We start from the raw sequence: 9,003 nt of genomic DNA, 5'->3' as shown, positions 1-9,003 counted from the left end.
GACATTGCATCACGTTGCTACAGATGCTGGTTCAAGACCCGTGCTGGCCGTGACCAGGAAACCCATGAGGCAATGCGCAATTGGCCCAGTGTCATCTGAGTTAGGGGAGGGTTTGGCTGGCCTGGATGTCCTTGTCCCATCGCACCGTAGCAACTTCTGTGGTGGGCCACGTGTATGCATGATGACATAGTCACCAGTTGTATGGTGCTTCCTCTGACACAAAATGTTTTTTTTTTGGATGGATATAATTTGTATGCGTAATATCTATTCATATTTAAAATGACTAAATCTGGTAATTTTGTATACATTTACTTAAATTTGCATCGGGCCGCTTCTGGGGGATTCTGGTAAGATGCTGGCAAATTCAGCTGAATTCCTGTAGATGGAAACGACCTGATGTACTTTGGCCGATTCTGGGCAGTCATTCATTTTGATTCAGGGCCAAATCCGACACCCGGTTCCGGGCCTATTCAATCAGTTCCGGCCTCCCGAAAGAGGGCCGCTTCTTGGCCGATTCCTCATTGTTAGCTGGGAAAGAATTATACACTTATCTATTTTTAAGCAAAAAGGGCAGAGGGGGTGTGGTATATTTAAGAAATAAGGCCCGAGGAGGTGTGGTATATGGTCAATTTACCATGGCTAAGGGCTGTTCTTACGCACGACGCAACGCGGAGTGCCTGGATACAGCCCTTAGCCGTGGTATATTAGCCATATATCACAAACCCCTGAGGTGCCCTATTGCTATTATAAACTGTTTACAACATAATTAGAGCAGTAAAAATAAATGTTTTGTCATGCTCGTGGTATACGTTCTGATATACCACGGCTGTCAGCCAATCAGCATTCAGGGCTCGAACCACCCAGTTTGTAATTAAGCAATATGCCCCGAGTAGGTGTGTTATATGGCCAATATACAGTATATACCACAGTTAAGGGCTTTTTCTTAAGTACGAGGCAACGTGGAGTCTGTTTGCAGTCTGGGAAAGGTCTGTTCTTTGAGAGAGTCATAGAACTGTGGGAGTGGCACAGTTTTATTCTGTTCTGAAAGCAATGCATCCGACTGCAAGCAAAACAGCTTCTTCTCAAACTTTGGGGCTAGAAGAAACTGGCACTGTCTTGGCATTCTCTTGTGAACTAGAATTGGATCCATCTTTGTTCATGTCGTTCTCTGCAAAGCTTTGAGCTAAAATCTTCTTTTTTTTAACGTAATAGGCACTTACATACTTAAATACTACTATTTCCTTCACACTTACATACTTAAATACTACTATTTCCTTCACACGTACATACTTAAATACTACTATTTCCTTCACACCTACATACTTAAATACTACTATTTCCTTCACACCTACATACTTAAATACTACTATTTCCTTCACACTTACATACTTAAATACTACTATTTCCTTCACACCTACATACTTAAATACTACTATTTCCTTCACACCTACATACTTAAATACTACTATTTCCTTCACACCTACATACTTAAATACTACTATTTCCTTCACACCTACATACTTAAATACTACTATTTCCTTCACACCTACATACTTAAATACTACTATTTCCTTCACACTTACATACTTAAATACTACTATTTCCTTCTACATACTTAAATACTACTATTTTTTACATACTTAAATACTACTATTTCCTTCACACTTACATACTTAAATACTACTATTTCCTTCACACTTACATACTTAAATACTACTATTTCCTTCACACCTACATACTTAAATACTACTATTTCCTTCACACTTACATACTTAAATACTACTATTTCCTTCACACCTACATACTTAAATACTACTATTTCCTTCACACTTACATACTTAAATACTACTATTTCCTTCACACCTACATACTTAAATACTACTATTTCCTTCACACCTACATACTTAAATACTACTATTTCCTTCACACTTACATACTTAAATACTACTATTTCCTTCACACCTACATACTTAAATACTACTATTTCCTTCACACTTACATACTTAAATACTACTATTTCCTTACTACACTTTACATACTTAAATACTACTATTTCCTTTTCCTTCTACTATTTCCTTCACACCTACATACTTAAATAAATCACACTACATACTTAAATACTACTATTTCCTTCACACTTACATACTTAAATACTACTATTTCCTTCACACTTACATACTTAAATCCTACTATTTCCTTCATAGTAATAAAACAAAGGTGTGATCCAACAAAAAATGGTTTACTCAAAAATAACATAATCCAATAATCTGCGATCTGTGAAATAGTGGCACTGTCACCCCACCACTCACATTGTTTATTTGAACTCCCTTTCATCTCTAATTACTCAAGCAAACAGCAAAATTACGTTGACATTATTTTTCATAAAACAACATCTCATGCAACAATAGGGGCGTGAAATGACATACACAGCACCCAGCACACACAGACACACAAATCCTATTTTCCTTAAACCCAAACGCTAACACTTTTAACTTAACCTAACCATTAAACCCTCATTTTAACTCTAATTCTAGAAATTGCCTTTTTCCTTGTGGGGACCGGCTAAATGTCCCCAGTTTCTCATTTTTGTTAGTTTACTGTTCGTGTGGGGACTTCTGGTTCCCACCAGTATAGTTAAACATGTCCACTCTATGGAACACAATCTACACACACATTATTCATTAGTTGTATTGTGTGTATATCGTTGTATTTTAGAGAAAATCTGGATTTACACGTGTATGTTTGGGAATTTTCAAGAAAAAGCCTTAGAAGGTGGAGGTGGACTTCAAACATATCTACAAGGCATGCTGGAGAGAGACGTGGTCACAGTTGGCTGAAGTCGCTATGTCACAAATGATGGTCTTTAACCAAGCACGACAAGGGGAAACTTCCCTGATGACAGTGGCCTCATTCATGTGTCTCGTGACAAAACGGATTTACACCACGATATTGGGAACTCCCTTTCAGACGTTGAACGGGCACCATGCCAACAGTTTAGTCAAATAGAAATACGTGAAGAGAGGGATACAGACTTGACTGAAGAAACTCTTGGAAGGTCATGTGAGCCACAAGCTAAAACGTAGAGATCACAAAATCAACCAAAATAGTGCGGCTAATAGCTCTATATTGAAAACACTGTGAATGAAGAAACTTTTTTCAGAGATGAAATTATTAAAAATTGTAACTTCACTATCATTTCTACACTTAAAAAAAAGAAAACATGTAAAAAGAGTGCAGTATCCCGTTTGTAAACAGCATGCAGCAGTATCACATATTACTTTACTTAAACAGCAAAAGCGCATAGCAAAGCATATAGAATTCAAATGCAGCAAGGTATGGTTCGGCAACAGACGCAGTAGCTGCTAAATGCCTCAAATCATTTTTCACTATTGTGTTTACTTGTCCCCAACGTTCTAAGAAGAGGAAGTGGAGTGTGGAGAAAGTGGAAGAGCAAATAATTAATTTCATCCACTCTTGAGCTACTCAGTGGTCAAGGCAGCGCCACCAGCCCTCGGAGAGCAGGACAGGTGCGCAGTGAAGTATTATGTCAAGAACAGAACTACAGAACATGTGAGAAGGACTACCCAAAAAGTTTGTAGTCTGTCTGTAGGTTTAGATTTGTTCCTAAAGGGAATGTTTGTCACTGGGGTGGTAACCTGTAAAGTCCTCCTTTGTCCTTTTAGTTATACTGTAGGTACATAATTGTACATACTGTACCTCAGAGAGTACATTTCTCTACAGGTGCAAAAGTATATAGTACCACCACAGTGACAAAGCCATTGGTTCCTTATAAGTAGGGGTGTAACGGTTCACCAATCCCACGGTTGGGGTCACGATTCAGTTTCGGTACAGCAGGAAAATGAAATGCCTTTTACAATGTCCAGCATTCACAATGTTCCTGGCATTTTCTGTTGACAGGATGGTTATGCTGGGTCTCTCCAGTTTCCTGAAATGGGTGCAAGAGGGAAGCTCCTAACATCGCTCATTCTCTGATGATGAGTTTGTAACTATGTGCAGAGGGGGAGGTGGGAACGTCGTGCTCTTTACTGGCGGTAAATGTGTTAACATAAGGTGTTGGCACCAGTATTCTCGTTGAATGTAACATACAGTAAATGAACAAAAACAAACAGATTTAAACATTAAGGACCCACCACTTGCCATTCAGAAAGTTCCTGGCTGGTACAAAAAGAGTTTGAAATGCTCAAATTAAGATATTTTGATTACAACATGCATTGGCTTCTGTTTAAACATAATTGAAAAAACAGTTTTCAGATCAGAAACCTTATTTCATTGGGGACCAAACCGAGGTGAATTGAACAGTTCAGTAAGAATACGTGTACCGTTACTAGTTAATGGCATAAAGGCCATAGAACACTTAAATGGTACAACACTTCCATATGCCAAAATAACTATCTGAAAGCCTTGTCTCTATGTCTGTCACTCCGCCTGCCTGTGTGTGCCTCTGTGTGTGCCTGCCTGCCTTGTCTGAAACCTTATTTCGGTCTGCATGTCTGTGCCGGTCTGCATTTCTGTCTGTCGGTCTGCATATCTGTCTGTCGGTCTGCATATCTGTCTGTTGGTTTGCCCTTCTGTCTGTACATCTGCCTACCTGCCTGTCTATCTGGTCCTCTGCCTGTCTGAAATGCAGTGCCTCCAGCCTCCCTAGTTGTAATCAAAACTAAATAGGATAATACGTCAATGTTAAATATTCACATAATTACCCCAATAATTTAACAGTTCATGATTTGCAGTATGTTTGCTTATCAAATATGTTTGTTGTTTTTTGTTACGAGTGGTTGATCCTAGGCAGTGTTGGGATTAGTTAACGGTTGTACAAATAAACATGATGGCTTTCTTTTAACCTTACCATGTGTTATTCACTACTGCAGTTATGTGCAAGGTTTCACAGAGTTCTATCTTCCAGAGTACATGAATAGCATAACAAGGAGGCACTCTATAAGAAACACTGGTCAGCATAAAGCATTGAGAAGAATCAGCTAGACCGACTGACATGCAGAAGGATGACAGGCAGGCAAGCTGTCGCACCATATTGGACCACCAGAAAGTTTATCAAATCAACTTTCATCAACAAATTGTTGCCAAATTAAAACAACTTTGAATTGTGCACGGACAACTTGAAGGCGGTATTTGTTTGCATTCTCTAGATGATGTACCTAGCTAATAATATCTAGACTAGACTAGACCAATTTAAGCGTACATCTTCATGTCCACATGGATTTGACTGCTTACAATCAAATATTAATTAAGGAATTATGGGTCTTAATCTAGATATCGCTGTGAAAGTGCCGTTATCATTCAGACAAAACTGTATAGTCTTTGCCTGAGGAGAGAGGCTGGAATTCTGGGTGGAGTATATGGGAGGGGTCTGGGATGTTTTATTGGCCAGATTATGGATAACAAAGATGCTTCACTCAGGCTGTTTACCACTGAAAAAAATGGTCTCTACGTGAGGGACCGCAATCTGGTCTGCTTATTGCCCCCTCCCCGCAGAGGAGGTTCCCTTGACAAGACCACATGTTGCCAAGGGCACTTCTTCTGTGGGGAGGGGACCAGATCGCGGTCTGACCCCGAGAAAATGATGACTGGAATGTCTCTGATTGTCTGTTCATAGACAATCTGAAGGGATGGGTGCTGACTCGTCCTGATTACCTTCATGGCTGTCTGGATCAGGTGGTTGACCTCTCTGCTGGTTTTGGTGTAGTTTAGTGGCTGCAGCTTTACAAAACTCAGAGCACTGAACTGACTTGGTCTGGGCGCGTCCATAGCTTTCTGAGTGTTTTGCTGGCTTTTTAAGTACCTTTCTTCAGATTGTATCTTAAAGTTGAGCTGGATAAATACATACATTTTCATAATTTGATTTTAAGTATGTTTCCTTATTTGATATGACCCAATATAACTCAGTGGCTTTAACTATCATTACAAACTTTTCCAGCATTCTAGAATCCATATTCCCCTTGTGCCCTAAAAAATGGCCTACACTAGTTAGTCCCCAGATGGCACTAGTTGGTCGGAACTTGGTCCCCAGATGGGACTTCCTGTTTGATGCCCATAAAATGAGTTTCTTCTTGCATCCCAAAATGGATCACATTCCAGTCCCCACAATGCAATCTACCCTTATTTAAATTAATTAATTACATCTGAAGTTATGTATTTATTATACATTTTTTTTGTTGATGTTTTCAGCTTGTCTCTAGGCTGTCTGGGAAGTAGTGTCCTCAGAATGTGGTGCTTCAACCAGCAGCCCCAGTAGGTAGCATAAACAGGAGTGTGTGTATGCATAGATGTGTGTGAGAGCGAGTCATATAGAATATGTTGAAGTTATTATGTTGTATTTTAGGGACTGATTGAGCCTTTCATATGACTCGTTTACATGTTTATTGACACCTTGCTCTTTTCAACTCAATCTAGCTCTCTTCACAGCTTGTGTCATCTGTGTGTGTTTGTGTGTGTGTGCATGAATGTGTGTGTTGATCACATAAATGATCAACCTATACTTTCCAGAGCTGTGAAGGAAGCTCTGATGGTGTGACTGGGGAACATGGTGGCCACAGATGAGTCACACACACACACACACTTTGGAGATAAGAAATTAACTGGGTGTTGCCTCAAGCTGCCTCTCAATTAGACTGGCCACACCCACACAGTCCGAGAAGGGTGAGCATGTGCTATTGCAGTTGTTGATCTGTCTTAATTATGCCTGTGTGCTAAAGGAGTCCATGGAGAGCGGATGGAAGTGATGATGTGCAAGGTTTGTTACGTTGATGAAGCTGCAGTCATAATTTCTTGGTTGATTCGCCGCGAGGCGAGGCGGTGGAGGCGTGAGGTGTTCATCGGCCAGGGCCAAGAGGTTTCTCTCAGCAAAATTAGATCATTTTTATTAACACAAGGTCAAAAGCACTCCAATACTTTCTTATTACTTTGTCAATTATTTTGACATGTTTCTTGTTCACTAGAGTGAGATGGTGAGAAACATGGATTGTGTGTGTGTGTGTGTGTGGGGGGTTCTACTAGTTATGTAGAATTGTTTTAAAAAGGCCATACAAAGGATAATTTAGCTATTTGATTTAGAATTTTAAGAACCCTTGAATTATTTATTTTCGTTCTTTGGCCTTACTGCTTTTAGCCGATGCAAACACATTAATTAACAGATTCACTACATGGAACAACAGATGGTCCCAAAATCACATCTAAAAGAAGTTTATCTGAAAGATCAGGAAACATTTAAAAAACTTTATTTTTGATTTTTTTTTACATGTATTTCATAACTTATTTCTGGCACTGAACAGTCTCTGTATATACTTCAGTTTATTATTTGAAATCATACCGGGGGACCTTCAGAAGAAGTCTGGTGAGGCCTGTGGGCGTCCTAGGTTCAAAGGAACCTGGCACGTATGTGTTCGTGTGAGGCTCACCGTATTAGTGTGTCACCCAAACTGCCGGAACGCTACAGACAGAAGTCGGCAGATCGGCTACATCAACTTCAGATGAGTCCCAAGATGCTTGTGGTCGTACAGACCATTTTGTGAGAAGACCAGTTAAGTCCTACCCAGATTAAAGTCAAACGTAGCAAAGGACTGGGTTTCTCCATCCATGGGATAATGACTTTATAAGAGAATAGAGCTCTTCTGGAGCAGGAGTCCTATAATCCCTTTGGAACAATTGAGAGAGTGGTGGAAATTGAAGTGCACACAAGAACTGGTCACCATCAGTGAAATCCCACACTTACACATTATTCAACCCATTTGATACATATCTCTCCCTGGCACTAAATTATCTCTATATGACTTTGCGAAAGTGAGGCCACCAATGGGTATAATAGCCCATAGTTGGTGCAATTATGGCTCTGAATGTTCCAAGGTACTTAACCTAATAGTACCCTTCTCCTCATCCGTAACCCTCTTAGCTCCGGAGCGCAGGCTACTATTGAATAAATCACCAGTGCTGAGAGCGGGAGATCAACCAAAATCTCTGCTCAACTCCACTGAAACACACACACAACCCCCACCACTTCCCCCTCACTACCAGTGACCACAGCACCGGAACTCCCCAACAATGTGTTCCAAAGCAATTATACAGTTGAAGTGTATTGTATTGAGCTGGATATAGATGAGCTGGAATAGACATCCACAAAAAGCAGTATGAAAAATACCTACCTAGATCATGCGGTCTATAAGCTATCCCGATGCTGTCAAAATCTCACACAGAAAAGGATGCAAACTGTTTTTGATTAAGACACTGTATATTTAAGTATAGGTCCAGAGGATTTCCCTGACTTCGATGGGATTTATCTCTATCAACACATGACACTATCACTGTATCTCCCTCTCAGCCATCAGGATCCATCTCCGGAGAGCTCTGAAACCGTTGCCTCTATACCTTACATTCATTCCATATGACTTTTGTGTTTCCTTCAGTGGGTGTGTTCTGAAAGCTTTTTGACGGATACAATGGGTGTGTATTCAAGCTAGCAGGGGGGATGTTAGCATCTTCCAGATGCTCTTTTTGTGGTTCTTTTCTTGTTTTATCCATTTTCTATTGTAATGTTTAATTTATTCCCCACTTCATACAGCATCTGTGAAGATGGCCTCTTTTACTGAACCCCTTTCTCTGTGTCCCCAGTCAATTTGATTCATTATGTCTGTCCCACTTTTCCATGGGCTTGGCAGTTCACACACACACGCATACACGCACGGTACACACACACACACACACACACACACACACACACACACACACACACACACACACACACACACACACACACACACAGACACAGACACACACAGAGACACAGACAGACACGCATACACACACACACACACGCAAATAGACACACACACAATATGGTGATAATCTTTTTCTTTAAAGTATGAGACTCGGGATATGGAAATGATAGAGGTATGAATGTTTAATGATACAACCTCAACCATGGTGTTTGTGAGTGTGCGCATGTGTGCGTGTATGTATGTGTGTGTGGATAAT

This window comes from Oncorhynchus keta, chromosome 4 (assembly GCF_023373465.1).
Source record: "Oncorhynchus keta strain PuntledgeMale-10-30-2019 chromosome 4, Oket_V2, whole genome shotgun sequence".
Classification (NCBI taxonomy): Eukaryota; Metazoa; Chordata; class Actinopteri; order Salmoniformes; family Salmonidae; genus Oncorhynchus; species Oncorhynchus keta.
The sequence above is the reverse complement of the archived record's forward strand: the minus strand, read 5'-3'. Positions refer to the sequence as shown.